Here is an 18,535-nt window from a genome sequence, read left to right as displayed (position 1 = left end):
CAGGTCCGGTCTGGAACCGCTGTGTTTATCCACAACTTAGAGTTACATTTTGGGGTGCTTACTGAACCAGATTGCAATATGATTGTTTTTATCTGTTGCAATTGTAATTATTGAATTTCATAAATTGACCTTTTAGGACTAATAATAAGACATTTGTACTTTTATTTGTACTTGATGATGATGCTGACGATGATGACTATTGTTATATAAGACTTAACAGTGCTCCATTGGATCAGTTTATGAGGCGGGGGGGGGGGGGGGGAGGGACAGACACATACAGTTCAAACAAAATAAATTCAGACTTCAAACCAATGGTATGAAGGGCCCTGCTCAGTACATTCTAATTGTGAGAAGACTAATAGAGCAATAATCAGGTGGAAGTGTGGCTCCGAGTAGACATTGCAAGGGCTGTATGGGTGCAATGATGTACATGGTGTAGGTCTAACAAAGACTCAGTGTTTCTTCAAATTTTTCTTTATGTAATTCTCTGAATATGAAATTATTCACATTACGTGCTCTTTCTGTTTGCCCAAATACATGTGGTTCCCTGGATCCAGTGGCATATCTATATAATAGGTGCAGGCTGTACGGTTTGGGCCCACACCGCACGCCCCCAACAAATTTCTTGAATACTTACAAGTTAGGTGTCCCAGCAGCAGCACTGAAATAAATCACTGGAAAAATGTCAGCTGTGTCACTTCCCCAGAGACCTGCACATGTGCACTAGACTCCCATACAGTGCTGGGGTCTCCTAATGACCCTTGTTCTCAGAGTCTACTGAGCTGCTAGCTAGAGAGGAGGGGGCCCAGACAGAGACTGCACACAGGGCCCTTCATCTCTTAATGGGCTCCTGCCCAGACCCATTTGGCTTTTAGACTCTTGATAATGAATAGGCCAATCAAAATCAAGATGTCAAAATCACACATCGATGTTCATGTGACTAAATTGGCTGGAAGGAATAAGGAAATTGTATGGGGATATTTCAGACACTGTCCAATTATAGCGAACACCCATCTGATCTGTTTTATTTTTGTACAGTAGATCTGAACATGTAGGCACATCTTGTCTGAATCAGCCCTTCAATGTATATAAGAGAGTACTGTATGTATACGCAGATTCCTGTCATTTGCATAATTGCAATATAATGCAGGTTGAGTCTCTCTTATCCGTATATTCCAAAAGCCGAAATATTCCGAAAACTGTGGTTTTTCAGAATTTTTTTTTTACCCCACAGCCTCTTTCTTCATACTTACTGTACGTTGTCCAACGGTGTCCACGGCGGCCTTCGGAATCCTCTTCAACGGCATCTCCGGTCCAGGGGTGTAATGCGCAAGTGCGTGGGTGCGCCGGTGATGTAACCGGTGCGCTCTTGCAATGCACCCCTGGGACCGGCGATGCCGCTGTAGAGGATTCCAAAGGACGCCAGGGGACACCGTGGACATCGGGGCACCGACAGTGGACCAGGTAAGTATGAAAAACAAAAATAGTCCAAAATCCGTAGAAATCCCTTATCCAAAACGCTGGTGGTCCCGAGAATTTCGGATAAGGGGTACTCAACCTGTAGCTTGTTTTGCAGTATAAACTAGAATAGTCTTATAACACTACAACATGGCAATGAGAAGCAGTTTAAACTAGACAAGTACAGTTTTATCTAGAAAGTACATTTTGCAATAATAACTATCAAGTCTTTTTGATCTACTGAAAATATGTGTAGGATTTGGTAAACAAACTGATAAAGCCGTACCCGTGTTAAGGTGGGGTACTCGGAGAATGATAAAAGTAATCACCATTCAGTTTATTAAGCTTATTCGTAGATATAATATAATTTAAACCAAAAACAGCCTCTGAAAACGGCGGACTTGAAAGGACGACTTTGCAGATAGCGCGCTTGAAATGAGTTGCAGTGTTTTCAAAAGGGGGAGGTCTGTTTATGTTTTGTTTTTCAGCGCAATTTATTATAAGTGGGGTGTGGATGGAATATGATTAAGATATAATAAGCTGTAAAAAAAAAACATAACTATTTAAATATTCATATATGCCACATTACATCAAGAAAGTACTGTAATGCACTGAAATCAGCAATTGAACAGCTGCGATTTAAAGGACAGTACTTTGAATGTCATTTGACGATTTGCTTTCAATTAGAAGTAATTTACAGAAAGATGCCCACAAGCTAATCTTTACAGGATAATTAAGTTCCATTTTCTTTACTTTTAATTAAAAAGCAGAAAAGATTTAGCTGATCCATAAAAAAATGTTCTGTTTAAACATTCATCAGACTTCACACTCATTTCTAGTTATTTGTTGTAGCTGTAGCAGATGTTATCAAATCTGAAGACTGTTCAACGTTACATACCCTACATGTGTAGAAAGTGAGTTTGTGTGTGAGTTTGTGTGTCTTACAGTATGTAAGAGTGGCATTGTTACTTGGCCTATGTTAAAGCAGGCTATGAATTAGCTTTCTATTTATATATTAAAGAGGACAAAAATAAACTACTAAAAATATCTCTCGTTAGCAAAGTTCTCTCCTCTGTTTATTTCAAGGAGCTGCCTAGTGTCGCTGATGTTTTGTTCAACCAATGAAGGCATTATGCTTGGAATATGCTCCCTGTTGCTATTATAGCTGTGGTATAGGGGAATAGTTCAATGATAATTACCCCTGTCATATACAGTATTACTACAGGTTAAGAACCCCTTATCCGAAATGCTCCGGACCACGAGCATTTTGGATAAGGGGTTTTACCGCTTTTTGGAATATATATTTTTAACATACTTACTTGGTCCCCTGGTGGTGCAACGATGGTCCCTCGGCATCCACAGTGTCCCCCGCCGTCCACAGCGGCCTTCAGGATCCTCTTCAGCGGTCCCAGGGGTGCATTGCGCAAGTGCACAGGTGTGCCGGTGACGTCACCGACGCGCCCGCACACTCATGCAATGCACCCCTGGGACCGGAGATGCCGCTGAAGAGGATCCTGCAGCCCGCCGTGGATGCCGGGGGACGAGGTAAGTATGAAGAAAGGGGTAGGGGGGAAAAATCCCCCCAAACAACGAAATAAAAAACTGTACATATTCCACATTGCTTTACAGAGAACTCACTGCCTTATTGGAGCTTACAGGCTATGGCAGTGGTTCCCAACCTGGGGTACTAGTACCCCTGGGGGTACTCTGCAGACCAGTTGGGGGTACTTGAAAATAATATTGGTAATGGCTGACGATGAAAAGGTCTTTTGATAGCTGAAGAAGACCCATTTCCATGGAGACAAACCATGTTGTGTCATATGCCTGACCAGCAATCCACTGGGAACTTCCCATGCTGCCCTCAGACACCAGCAGTCATCTGCCCAGCACTGACAAAGGTGGAGGAAGCAGCGGCATTAATCCTACCGGTGTTAGCGGGAATCCCAGAGATAATACACAACCAGTGTCTAGACACAGAAGAGCATGATTCCTTGCTGTATACTACTCCTCCGCTCCTCCTTAATATAAGGACATGCATAGGATCCGCATACCGCTAAGTACTGTCCATATTTCAAAATGAGAGGAGGGGGTACTTACCAATGAAAAGCCTAATCAAGGGGTATGGGAGAGAAAAAAGGTTGGGAACCACTGGGCTATGGGGATGATTCGGGTTGACTTACTACACAGTGAGTAATGTCGCTGCTAAGCAAGCCAACTAATGCTGCCCGCGCGTATGCCCACCCCCTGCCACGGTCCGCACATCCCCAACAGCCAATCGCAGGGTAGCGTGCGGGCCGGAAATCGTTCGATGGTCGCCGACCATCGAATGATGTCTGCCCTGCTCGCAAATCTAAGTCAGTCTAGGCTGACCTAGGCTTGTGGCGTCCGGTCTGAGAACGGGGCATTTTTGTGGGTACGCCCAGGAAACATTTGGCGTCCCCATGCGAACGCCCCCTGCCCACCTCGAGGCGCCCGCACAGCAGCCCCACAAATGCACATATGTGAATATGCGTATACGCAGAGGCTAAACATCGGTCCCCAGTGCGAATTCGCCTCGGACCGAGTAGATTAAAAGGACCCCCTATATTCCCTATTGCATGTGCACTTACATAGTCACTAGGGTTCCTTTTGTGTTGGGAGCCAATTAACCTACCGGTATATTGTTGGATTGTGGGAGGAAATCAGAGTAGCCCAGGAAGAACATACACATGCACGGAAAGAACATGCAAACTCCACAAATATAGTGGGAATTGAACCCACTACATTCTCCATTTTATCACTTTTCAAGCTTAGTACATCTGGCCCGGAATGAGTTATATGATGATTACTTTTGGCTAAGACAAAGGGATGCTTTTTGTCTGCTCCTCACTGGTAATTGTCACTTCAAACTCAAAGGGGGGTGGATTAAATTAGTTGAAAACTCTGCACATTTTACCTATTCAATGAAAGTGACAATTTTTCGCCCAGGCAAAAAAAATTTGGCCCTGCCGAAAACACGTGGATTGGCAGCTAATTTTCGTCCGTGCCTTTTTGCCTAAAATTACTTTTGAGCGAAAATGACTCAAAAAGGTCAAAGGTCAAAAACGGCTGCAATTGAATACTTACGGGTCGAAATATGCGAAAAACGGGACTAATTGAATACCCCCCAATTTTTTTTTTTTAAACTAAACTTATTATCTTTTTGTTGCTCAGTGGCATTTACTTCATCCCATTTCCCTTACAGGTTCTGGTGTTGCTCAGGCATGTTTCCCCATGCATACTAATAGGCAGTCATCTTTGGTTCCTCCACCCTCTCCCTTTACCTTCACCCACAACATTCTGTGGTACATGTGCAGTGAAAAGGGTGGATAAGTAAACCAATGGAGAAGTTGCCCATGGCAATCTTCAGCCTTGATTATTGTAATCTCATCTGTGGCCTGTCCATCACCTATCTGTCCTAGCTGCAATCTTCCTCTCCTGCTGCATTTGGTACTTATTTGCACAACCTTTTTTGGCTGCTTCCCGAATTCAATTCCATCAGCTTGCTTTCATCTATGAAGGCCAATTTAATGCCTTCGTCTTCATTTCTGACCAATAATTCTCTCCTTCCCAGCACTTCATTCTATCAATGACATTTTCCTCTCCTCACCTATCACCACCTCACATTCCCACCTTAAGGACTTCCCTTCTGTTACTGCCCACTTTTCAACCTATGGCAGGGGTGGCCAAACCTGTCCTTAAGATCTACCAACAGTTCATGTTTATCAGGCAGCCTGTGGGTCTATAGTAGGAATTAATACAGTAGGTTTAAAAATTTGGTACTCTTTACCTAGAAGGGCGCCCATCGCGGGCATCGCATGCACTAAAAAATCGCATGCGATGCGACCGGCGCGATGACCGCGATTTCCCATAGGGAACAATGTTAAATGTCCCAATTGACCCGATTTTCCTGTTCAATGTCTCAATTGACCCGATTTTCCATAGGAAACAATGTTAAATGGCCCACAGAGGCAAAATAGGCACCCTGAAGTGTGAAATGGCCCCCACAATTGTTAACGCCACCCCACGATCAACGTCAACCCGAAGCGTGGCGAGTGCAGCGAGCCCGCGTGGAGTTGAGAATAGAAAGTGTGGCGAGCGCAGCGAGCCACCGAGCCCGAAGCGTGGCGAGCGGACGCGGACACCTTCACAGGTATACGCGTCCCCTCGCAGGCTTCACAGCTGTCCGCGTCCCCACGCGGGGCTCGCTGCGCTCGACACGCTTCGGGCTATTCTCAACTCCACGCCGACGTGGATAGTGGGGGTATGAAAAGGTCGTAGGACACGTACCGCCGCCCCTCGCGGGCTTGCTGCGCTCGCCACGCTTCGGGTTCACGTTGATTGTGGGGTGGCGTTAACAATTGTGGGGGCCATTTCACACTTCAGGGTGCCTTTTTGGCCTCTGTGGGCCATTTAACATGGTTTTCTATGGAAAATCGGGTCAATTGAGACATTGAACAGGAAAATCGGGTCAATTGGGACATTTAACATTGTTCCCTATGGGAAATCGCGGGCATCGCGTCGGTCGCATCGCATGCAATTTTTTTGGTCGCATGCGATGCGACCGACGCGATTTTATTTTACTAACGATGCCCACGATCAAAATCGTGGGCGCCCTTCTAGGTAAAGAGTACCAAAATTTGACAGTTAGTAATGACTACAGCTGTGCACCAGCTAGGGAGTCTGGGAAATGTGACAGTAATGACTACAGCTGTGCAGCAGCTAGGTGACCTGGGAAATGTGACGTTTAGTAATGACTACAGCTGTGCACCAGCTAGGTGACCTGGGAAATGTCACAGTTAGTAATGACTACAGCTGTGCACCAGCTAGGTGACCTGGGAAATGTCACAGTTAGTAATGACTACAGCTGTGTACCAGCTAGGTGATTTGGAAAACGTGGACCGTTGGTAGATCTCGAGGACCGGTTTGGCCGCTCCTGCCGTACGGTGTGCTTCGCCATGCTAATCATCAACCTCTCATCTTTTTAGTGCTCCACCAAAACTTATTTATTCATGAGCATAGGGAACCACCAGGACTAACACTGTCTCTAGAAGTCATGCTCCATAGCAGTTGCATATAGTCATGATATAGTTATATCCTTGCTTTCAGAGACATTATCTAATGAGCAGTGGGTATCCATCCACATGTTTCATCAAGAGCATGGTTTGCCGCAGAGGCTACAGAGGATGAGTGACTAATGATATTAGATAAGAGAGCTGCCAAAGACTATGTCATACTGGCCAAGAGCCTCCATACATCATCAAGTCAGCTTTCTATGTTGCCTTCTGATTAATTTGACCTTGCTGGTGACAATATTATTTTTTGACTTTGTAACATTCAAACAAAAAGTCATAAATTTTTATCTAGCTAAGAAGTTTTAGATTGTAAGCTTTAGAGACTTCCAAGGTCAGTAGAGTGGAAGAGGGCTTATCGTAGGATGTTTTTCTTGATGTTTACTTCGTGGTTCTGGTGTATCATCCGGCACTGCATTCACCAGGAAGATGAGGATGCTCTAGCACCGATGCTTGTAGAAATACAGGTCACAACCATCTGCACAGCTTGATACCAGCCTTTCTTTTATATATATATATATATATATATATATATATATATATATATATATATATATATATATATATATATATATATATTAAGGAGACTTTAACACTTACTCTTGCTTAGTATTTTAAATATTTTAAAGTTTGAATTTAAAAACATTTCTAGATTAGTTTAGAAAAGTCAATAATAAAAGCTTTTAATAGAATGAAAAAAGAAAAGTATTTTACAAGTTACATAGGAGCCCACCAGTCATTGCAATGGGTGGGCAGTAGAAGGCACCGCAATGCATGAGCGATTGAGCAGTAATTACTTCATTGTGACTGGTCCCTCCAATGGGTCTCTTTTGTGCATGGTGACTGGATTCTGCCACGCACACCTTCCTCTACTTGCATGGCCAGAACAGACTAGGAGCGGCGCGCTGTAACGTAGACCAAGTACAGTAAGGACGTTTCCTCTCAACTGAAAACACTTGACCTAGAAAAAGACTTCTATAACTCTCGCAAAGCCGCACTGTTGGGTCATCGGCGCAAATATACAATGGTGTCACATGCTCGCACCTTTGATGGTTACCCCATTATGGTCTCCTGCCATTGATAGAAACCACTGAAGACATCGTCTTTGGTTAACAATGCAAGTTCTTCCCAATGCTGCAGTGCCATGACCACCTATTTAGTGAGTATCAAAATTCTTAAGAAGTACAACCCGGAAGGTCTATTTGCATGCGATATATCACATGCGATCCCTGCCAAGCCTGCCTGGCTCACAAGCAATTCAAAAGATTTCTTGTGCAGCCGGAGGGACTTATAGGCTCCGATGTGATGCGCACGCGACTGCGCAGTGCATCGGACCAGTTGTTATTCACATACAATTTGGGCTCTTTTCCTGCGATTGATCGTCGCAATCTCAGGCCTTTAGATGCCTTTGCAGTGGGAAGATAATAATTGCTCAGTTGTTATAAAACGGTTTCTGTACATTTGTGAATCAGGTCCTGGGGTCTTTATAAAGTTACCTGGGAAAAAGTTAAACGACCCAAATGCCAGACGCACTGTACTGTATGTTTTTTTCTTAAGTGCACAAAAAGGGTCTGCATGCAGCCAGAGTCCCTTGGTCCGAGATAAATGAGGCAGTAATTACCCATTTTCCATGCATGACAACACGCCAGGCGCTGGGTTACCATCTGCTTACTTCCCTTGATTATTTCCGGTGATCCCTTTCAGTGGTGACTGACCCAGTTCATCATGTGAAATTGCAACATTGTAACACAATGCGAATGTCTAATACAAGAACAATACCTTTATATACAAGTGTAAATGAAAAAGAAATCCAATGCACACAAGTCTTGAATTGACTGTTCAGCTGTAATGGGTTTACAGTACATGTAGTGCTTCTAGTGGTGCAGGCATCCGCCATTGACAATATATATTTTTTACTGGTAAGATACTGTGGGCCAGATGTACTAAGCTCGAAAAGTGATAAAAAGGTGAGTGATAATCCACCGGCCAATCAGCTCGTAACTATCATCTCACAGGCTGTGTTTGAAAAATAACAAGTAGAAGCTGATTGGTTGGAGGTTCATCGCTCTCCATTTGATCCCTTTTCAGGCTTAGTACATCTCGCCCTGTGGAGGGAGATCTCCAGCTGACAGTTACTTTTCGGCAGTGAATTATTTCATTTTAGTTTAATTGACTTTGCTGTTTTCTGTGACAGTGTTTGCCACAAGCATAGTGTATACTGGGCCTGATTCAATAAGGATTGCATATGATAAGCTGCCCAACTTATGTTGACCATATCATGTGTCAATCATTTGGTCGACGGTAATTAGGTCGACGGTCAAAAGGTCGATCACTATTGGTAATCAATAGGTGGCGATAGGTGGACACATGATAAAGGTTGACACGGTCTAGGTCGACATTGAAGGTCGACATGTATACGGTCGACACAGGGAAAGGTCAACACTAGTTTTTCATGTTTTTGTGGGTGTCTATGTCAACATATGCTTTGGGCACGGTGCCTTGTTGCGCTTGTCAACCTTTTTCTGTCGACTATTGTCATGTTAACCTTTTGTCAATGTCGAACCTAGACCATGTTGACATTTTCATGTGTCAACCTGTTGTCTGTCGACCAATATTGGTCAAACTTGTTACTGTCGACCTAGTCTACCTAATGACCACATACAGATATTGTCTGTGTTAAAATGTGGCTTGTGTCAACCTTTTTCCAGTGTCAACCTTTTGTTGATCTTTGGGCGTTGACCTTCGAGTTCTAGGCAGACTAGACGGTGCCTGCAAATTGCAGCCTATTACATTAACCCCTAAGGAGCTGATTCTGTGTTGGTAGTAAATAATAATAATAATAATAATAATAATAATAAAAGTAAAAATAAAAACATAACTTTGAATTTGGGGAAAAAAACATGTTGCGATGCAAGGGGAGCAAATACTTGTGTTGTTTTTGCATGCAGTAAAAATACTGGCTATTTTTGCATGTAGCCTGCAAATGTTAAACAGCTTTGTTTTACACTGTAATTTAGATTTGATTTTGGACACACCCCACAGAAATCTAAATCTCTCAGCACATTTACATCTGCCCCACCTTTCAGGGCCGTAACCAAGGGCGTAACTACCATAAGTATAGGGAGTACAGCTGCTGTGGGGCTCGCAGATGAGGCGGGCCACCTTCCCTTTCACAGTTACATTTGTTATTACATTTTTCACCAAGGGGTTGTACATAGGGGCACTTACAGACTTCTGCTAGGGGGCCTATAAATATTTCTTTATGCCACTGACCGTAACAGTCACATCTTCAAACATGTGCGGCATTCATTTCTAACTGACACGTTCTACAGATCCACAGGTGGTCTGGAAAACATTACCTGTTGGTAGATCTCGAGGACCCATTTGGCCACCCCTTTTCCACACCTTTAGCATTATATTATGCGGGCCAGAACTGAGCATTACATGAGTATACTACTGGCAATACCTATATGTATATAACAGACACTAGCTTACTATGGGCCTTATTCAGATCTGAGCTCAGTACAAATTTGTCCGGAAAATGGGCAAAACCATATGCACTGCAGGTGGGGCAGATGTAACATGTATAGAGAGAGTTAGATTTGTGAAAGTTATTTTGTTTCTGTGCAAGGTAAATACTGGCTGCATAATTTTTACACTGCAATTTAGATTTCAGTTTCAGCACACCCCGCCCAAATTTAACTCTCTCTGCACATGTTACATCTGCCCCACCTGCAGTGCACATGGTTTTGCCCATTTTCCAAACCAATTTGTACTGAGCTCAGATCTGAATAAGGCCCTATCTGTGTTCCTGTGGAATGAACTGTATATAATATCAGTAGCCATTTGAAGGATAAATATCTATAAACACATATATATTATCACCTATATATATGTCTAGTGTCCGTTTGTGTGCCTCCTAAGCATTCCCATCTGTTGGCAGCGAGTGAAACTACATTTCTTTCTCTCTCACACATGCACAGACACAGAGGCAATCACAAGGTAGCAGACTAGCTTTCAAAGCATTTGCTTTGAGAGGGTTTACTAGTATATATATATATATATATATATATATATATATATATATATATATATATATAAAGTAACACACACGTATACATATAGGGCTTGATTCTGGTTAACTTGCAAAAGCAAATTCTCTCTCTAATGGACAAAACTGCGCTGCAGGTGGGGCAGATGTAACATGTGCAGAGAGAGTTAGATTTGGGCGAGTTATTTTGTTTCGGTGCAGGGTAAATACTGGCTGCTTTATTTTTACACTGCAATATAGATATCAGTTTGAAGTACAAACCCCACCAAAATCTAACTCTCTCTGCACAAGTTACATCTGCCCCACCTGCAGTGCACATGGTTTTGTCCATTAGAGAGCGAATTTGCTTTTGAACCAGAATCAGGCCCATAGTGTTCTGTACTGTAACTCCCTTTTTTCCTGCTGATTCTATTTCTGTAGTCTGTAAGGCGCTGCAGACCCCTTGGGGCACCAATAATATATAAAGGGTAATAATAACAGAAAATGCATTGAACGCCCATTGCGATATGTCATGGGACTAATGCGACTGACTCTCTTAACATGAATCCATGTCTTTCAAATCCATTGCATGTGGTCATTTATCTGCCGGCTCTTTGTGTGATCCCACAATACAATGTTCCGCCTCCTTGTGTGCCGCGGTGCCGCACAAACAAATACGGGAACTGGTGTGAATTTCAAGAATCAGCTGCTGCAATAATGACAGAAATCATCTTTTAACTCTGCGGTGCATTTCTTGGCACAAGAGACCTCCAGGTTTCCGGTTCAGTCCCTGCGAGTCTGTGCCGTAAAAATTGAGACGAGAGACTCAGCAAGTGTGTGATCTTATTAGAATCGTTGGCAGGGTACCCTCTAATCCTCGGAAAATAATACCTCCTCTTCTCCACGTGGAAGAAGGAACCCACCATGATATTTTGAATACACCAACTTCACAAAACACTCAGCAATCTCTCGCATCGCTGTACTGACATTTATCCCGCGATGCGATCAGCGAAAGTAACACAGCGACTGCTTTATTGACATTGCCGACTCTATCTTTTGCTCCGGAGATTATTGGCCATGCATCCCCCCCCCCCCCCCCCCTGTTTTAATATGGATCTTGTTTTGCAATTTATGATGCTCTTAGCAATTACAGGGGGCATGCGCTGAGAAAGGAAAATCGATCTCCAGTGTGTAAATGGGATATTTTAAGTCAAGGCTTTAATCTGACTCGTATAAATGTCTTTTCCTGTATTGATTCAGTAGCTGAAAAAAGGGTTATATCTACTTAATAAAATATAGCAGGAAAATTCCCCGCTGAGTGCTTGAAGGAGCAAGCCAGCGTTCTCCTATATAAATAGTGGGATATTGTTTTAAAGACTTGTTACATGGTGATTTAATGTAACCGTCCTTATTAAAATGACAGCAAAACAGATCATCGCTGATATATTTATGTTGCGAGTGTTTACAGGCTTTTTGTTCATCTACTGATGTAACGAAGCTTTCTCCGCACTAATGATCACATGAAACACTTCCTTTGTAAGTCAGAGGGAAGATGTGTTCAAATATTATTTTGGGCTGCATCTTGGCCCTAATTCTCAAATTGACAAAACCATGTGCACTTCAGGTGGGGCAGATGTTACTTGTACAGAGAGAGTTAGATTTGGGTGGGGTTTTACTTCAAAGTGAGATCTATATTGCAGTGTCAAAATAATGCAGCCAGTATTTACCCTGCACAGAATCAAAATAACTCACCCAAATCTAATTCTCTCTGCACATGTTACATCTGCCCCACCTGCAGTGCAGCATGGTTTTGTCCATTTGTGAGGGAATTTGCCTTTGCGACTGAACCAGAATAAGGACCCTTGGGAACATGAGGATGTCGACATGGTAAAAATGTTGACATTTAGGGGCGTATTTATTAAAGCTTCTAAAATTGAAAAGAGCTGATGTTGCTCATATAAATCTATTAGATTCTGTCTGTCATTTTCTAGGATGCAGTAGACATGGTAAACCGAATTTGATTGGTTGCTATGGGCGATAACAACACTTTTTTTTATTTTTTAGAAGCTTTAGCAAATGTACCCCTTACTGTGTGGACATGCATCATGGGGCCAATTCTGGTCCACATGTGTGAACCGAATTCGTCCCTTGCCCTTATGGTTGGGCTTAGCGCACGTGCAAGCGCATTTCAGCGCATGTGTAAACCACGACTGCGAGCGGCCGTGGCGAGTTGGTCATTCGCTGTGCAGTTTGCAGAGGGGAGGGAGGCACCGGGGCGGTGGCGGCTCCGGGCCATGGGAATGCTGGGCGTTCCCATGCGTATACGGGCGGGCCGATGTCTGCCGGGGGCCGGCAGCTGATGTCACATGATGGCAGCCGTCCGCCCTGTCTTTGTCCCAGGGCCTATAAAAATAAATCATTCGATGGTCGCCGAATCGGATGATTTCGCCTGCTGCGGGCACATGTGAGGGGATGTGTCTTCCTAACACAACCACTGCATGGTTGTGAGGGGAAACTAGGGAAGGGGATTCGTGTGGGTGGTGTCAGAGGGACTGGGTAGGCTACGAGATTTGCAGCTTACCGAGTCAATCAGAATGACCCCCATTTAGGCAGATGACAAGTCGTCAAGTTAGAATGCTGACATATCTGTTCCTGGTGGCTGCAGCTTCCAGATCCCAGTGGTCATGTGACTATCATTCCCAGGTGAGACCTTCTGTCCTCCAGTGTTCTGGTAATTATTATTACCCTATCCTTAATTACTAGTCCTTAGCCTAACGCTTCCACTCGTAACATAACCCTATAGTCAACATTTCAACTAAATCAACATCGTAACCGTGAACATTGTTGTGCTGACCTTGTAAATATTGGGCCCCATTTTCCTGGTGATTACTGTAATGGACATGTACAGGTCTTCGAAACATGGTGATTGTGCCATGTTTTTGATGCCGGTGATATCTGCTGCTCTGAAAGAGAATTATGGTAAATGGGTACAGGGTGTGCAGTGTGATTCTCCCATTGGTTGGCATACCAGTCCTCAGTGACGGCGCACTGCTGGACAAGTGGCACAATAGCTTCTGGAGCGGTTTTGGCCACAAAAATAGCCACCATCTTGGTCAAGCTGCGCTCATATCAGAACATCTGTGTCGTCTTACCTCTAACTAGGATCCACTGGGCCAACTGTTGTTTGGTCTTAGGGTTGTAACTGTAGATCCAGGATTCATTGCCACTGATGATCTCCTAGAGTTTGAGCGACTGTCATTACACCTGCCTGCATGTTATGGCAATAAGTCACCCAACCCGAGCCTTCTTCTGCTGAGCAGTGAGGTGTGGCAACATCACAGGATGGGGAGGTTCTGGCTAGTGTCAGGGTCAGATCTATGTATACAGTTCTCCTCATCTTGCAATGACCTTCTCCCACCAAAATTCTGAAACCCACTCAAACTCACTGGTTTGGGGACAGTGCTTCCTCCCAAAAGCTGCATGCAGCCAGTCAATGCTCTCCTGTTGCCGCAAACCACTCTTGTAGTTATAGAAGACTCTCCAGTGGCCTCTGCTGAGCTACATAATGAATTTATGAGGGACGTGTACATGCTGACTTCTAACGTTCTTACATAGAGTTCGGTGCCTTGAATTTTTTTAACAAGAACTTGAGCCAGAGATTATAGTTTACAATCAGTCACATTGTGTCTACTCAACCTATGCAACACACATCTGATAACTTATTGCACACCCCTATCTATATATGATCCAAAACACATGAACGATGAGATTTCCTCAAAGATAATGCGTGCCCTCGTTTTGGAACTTGGTGGGAAGATCCAAGCCAAAACCAAGGCACTCATATCTATTATTAACCAAATCAGTTATATAATGGAAGGACAAGAAAGTCACTAATATGTCTAAAGTGGTGTTCAATCCTGTGCGCTATTTCCGATATGCTTCTGATGGTATTGAAGGCGGATTTCGACAAAACAGATCCGACTTTAATACAAGTCGGATCTGTTTCTCGACAATCCACAGTCAGAACATTCCAACAGTCAGAATTCAAGATTAATTACCCCCCTTAGTATCCAGCGATAACCTTTGTAAATGTTTTTACATATTGTATCTGTAGTGGAACCCGTAGACAAAAATGTTGCCTACCCCAGCTCTAGAGAATAAAGTATTTGCTAAGTATCCGTTTTATATTTACAGTACATGTTACTAAGTTTTCTGTTTATTTGAGAGTACCTATAATATCTCTTAGAAATTATAATTTTTTTTCACTTTTGAAACAAGGTAGCTCTTCCGTTAAAATGTCAGAAGGATTTCGGCCGGCTCAAAAGAAGGCCAAAAAGTCTTAATAAAAGCTTCTTCTATCATAATAACAAAGATAAAAAAAAAGTTAAGAGCGTACATGAAAATGAAAGCAAAAAGGTCTTTGAAAAATTTATACACCAGTGGAATTAATACTGTCATACAGCTACGTGTCAAAAGACCCAGCAGAGAAGAATATTAATCTATTTAAAAAAAAATCAAAGGTTTTCTTCTTTGAGTGTAAAGAAACAATTTGAATAATTTTTGACCCTTCCTGCAAAAGTCGGCGGGTCAAATTGAACCTACTATTAAAATTCTGTAATATCTTCCTTTCGTTAGCATTTCAAAACGCAATTTAAATATTCACACAGCTCTTTTTTTTTTTTAATAAACTTAACAATTTAAATATTCACAGAGCAGTCTTTTTTTTTTTTTTAATAAACTTAACAAAATTCAGGTAATTTTCTTCAACTTTCTTGATTGAAGGCAGGGAATAGGTGCAGATATAAAATAGATGTACAGCTACAAGCAAAAGAAATCAATTATATATAAGAAATAACATAACACATGGAAAGAAATTAATCAAAATTTTCTAGTCTAGGATTCTCTACTCCGCTACCTGGAGGCTACAAATGTAAATGAAAAAGCAACATTCTCCTGCCGATAAGAGAAAAAATTAATAAAAATGTTTCCATCCTACAAGATCCCCTGATGCAAACTCATGTTAAAAAGTGAGTGGCTTCGGGAGGAACTTTACCCATTTAAAATAGATTTTTAGAAGCTGGAGAAATAGGACTTTTATTCTTGCTGTTAAGCTCAATTACAAGGCTTATGCGGTCTTGCAATGTCCATAGTACTGACATACATTCATTTAAGTGCTCTGTGGGATGTACATGAGCCATGCTTGTGAATACCTGTGGTGAAGGAACGTTAGACGTGTCTATGCGGTTTCTCCACCTAAACGGAGGATTCCAGCGGAAGCTATATGACATCGGGCCTAGTTCATAGACGTACGTAAATCAGATGTTTACGTACATCAATAGTGGTTTTTAGATCTGTACAGATTCGGGGCCTTGCGAGGCACGCCCGCGGGCATGTAGATGTTCTCTGTGTATGACATTTCTAATAGCCTCATGGTTTATGCAATGTATCGTCATAGATTATCTGTAATTTTATACCATCTCCTTTGCGACCAAATTACTAATCTAATCTAGTGTCTCTGGACCAACGTAAGCTACTGATGTGTCCTCATACATCATTGATCCCACTCTCAGCACGGGTGTGTGTAAGATGCTCACGCACCCCATTCGCAGCAATGGATGTGTGAGCATGTGAGGCACTCGTGCATCCCTGCCTCGGCGAATTGCTCATCAAGATGAGTCACATAGATGACGGCACCTCATCTGTAATTCATTGCTACAGTCGAATCAGGACCTATTAAGCCATGTACAGTACACACTAGACCAGGGTTGGCCAAACCTGTCCTCAAGATCTACCAACAGTTCATGTATATCAGGCAACCTGTGGGTCTATAGTAGGAATGAATGCAGGAGGTTTGAAAATGTGACAGTTAGTAATGACTATAGCTGTGCACCAGCTAGGTGATCTGAGAAATGTGACAGTTAGTAATGACTACAGCTGTGCACCAGCTAGGTGACCTGGAAAATGTGATAGTTAGTAATGACTACAGCTCTGCACCAGCTAGGTGGCCTGGGAAATGTGACAGTTAGTAATGACTACAGCTGTGCACCAGCTAGGTGACCTGGGAAATGTGACCGTAACGACTACAGCTGTGCACCAGCTAAGAGACCTTTGGAATGTGACAGTTAGTAATGGCTACAGCTGTGCAGCAGCTAGGTGACCTGGGAAATATGACAGTAATGACTACAGCTGTGCACCAGCTAGGAGACCTGGGGAATGTGACAGTTAGTAATGACTACAGCTGTACACCAGCTAGGTGACCTGGGAAATGTGACAGTAATGACTACAGCTGTGCACCAGCTAGGTGACCTGGGAAATGTGACAGTAATGACTACAGCTGTGTACCAGCTAGGTGACCTGGGAAATGTGACAATTAGTAATGACTAAAGCTGTCCACCAGCTAGGAGAACGGGGGAATGTGACAGTTAGTAATGGCTACAGCTGTGCAGCAGCTAGGTGACCTGGGAAATAGGACAGTAATGACTACAGCTGTGCACCAGCTAGGAGACCTGGGGAATGTGACAGTTAGTAATGACTACAGCTGTACACCAGCTAGGTGACCTGGGAAATGTGACAGTAATGACTACAGCTGTGCACCAGCTAGGTGACCTGGGAAATGTGACAGTTAGTAATGACTACAGCTGTGCACCAGCTAGGTGACCTGGGAAATGTGACAGTTAGTAATGACTACAGCTGTGCACCAGCTAGGTGACCTGGAAAATGTGACAGTTAGTAATGACTACAGCTGTGCACCAGCTAGGTGGTCTGGGAAATGTGACAGTTAGTAATGACTACAGCTGTGCACCGGCTAGGTGATATGGAAAACGTGGATCGTTTGTAGATCTCGAAGAACGATTTGGCCACCCCTGCCGGAGATGTTAGACAAAGCTCTAGAATACAGTTTATTAAGTCAAACTATGTTGTGGTTTTCATGTAATTGATTTATTGGGTATTTACCATTAAACTATTAATTGTACTGCATGTAAGTTTGGCATAACTGATCAGAATCCAGTCTGGTTGGATTAGATCTTGTATGCTAGGCCAGGTATGGTCAGCGCTAAGCGTATATATGAATAAGTGCTATGAAGTGTTCTGCATGGGACAGAAAGGTATACAGTATGCTTCCAATATGTGGGCAGTACGGATGGTGTAATGGTTAGCATTACTGCCTCACAGCACTGAGGTCATGGGTTCAATACCCACCATGGCCCTAACTGTGCGGAGTTTGTATATTCTCCCCGTGCTTGCGTGGGTTTCCTCCGGGTTCTCCGGTTTCCTCCCACAATCCAAAAATATACTGGTAGGTTAAGTGGCTCCCAAAAAAAAAAAAAAATTAACCCTAGAATGTCTGTGTGTGTGTACATGTGGTAGGGAATATAGATTGTAAGCTCCTTTGGGGCAGGGACTGATGTGAATGGTCAAATATTCTCTGTAAAGCGCTGCGGAATCTGTGTGCGCTATATAAGAAACTGGTAATAAATAAATAAAATAATAATGCAGACATTTTTCTTGTCATTTCAACCAGCAATACAGGACATAGATCTGACAAACTATTTCTAGCTACTTGTCAACGATAATGGTCTCTGCAGCTGTATGGGTTGAAGAGGATGAGATGATCTATTGTATTGTAACAGAATTTTATTCCCATAGACTGCCGTAAATTATAGAAATAATAAAAACATTTTAAATATTTTTCAACTTGCTACTCAAACAGGTTGTATGCTAAAAAAAAAAATCATATCTTATCTTATTTAAAGGATCATTAAAACACAGCATTTTTTTTTTCATTTTTGTATATAAACCATGCAGATTAAAAATAATACATTATTTAGTGTGCACACACACGGTGCATTTTGGACACTGCGATGCGATGCACGCTCCTGTAGTTATCACATTGCAAAGTACAAAAAGTATGTGCAGCCCGTACTTTTTGTACTAGAGTGCATCGGATCTAGGCCCT

General features: G+C 42.8%; 1 protein-coding gene across 2 annotated transcripts in view; it reads left to right on the top strand.

Annotated features, from left to right (window-relative positions):
* The window catches only part of ZFPM2 (zinc finger protein, FOG family member 2), a 345,016-nt gene that overhangs the window by 46,749 nt on the left and 279,732 nt on the right, over positions 1-18,535 (top strand). The gene's annotated exons all lie outside the window — the stretch shown is intronic.

Source organism: Crinia signifera, chromosome 5 (assembly GCF_055691185.1).
Source record: "Crinia signifera chromosome 5, ASM5569118v1, whole genome shotgun sequence".
Classification (NCBI taxonomy): Eukaryota; Metazoa; Chordata; class Amphibia; order Anura; family Myobatrachidae; genus Crinia; species Crinia signifera.
This window is presented reverse-complemented; position numbering and strand designations above follow the sequence as displayed.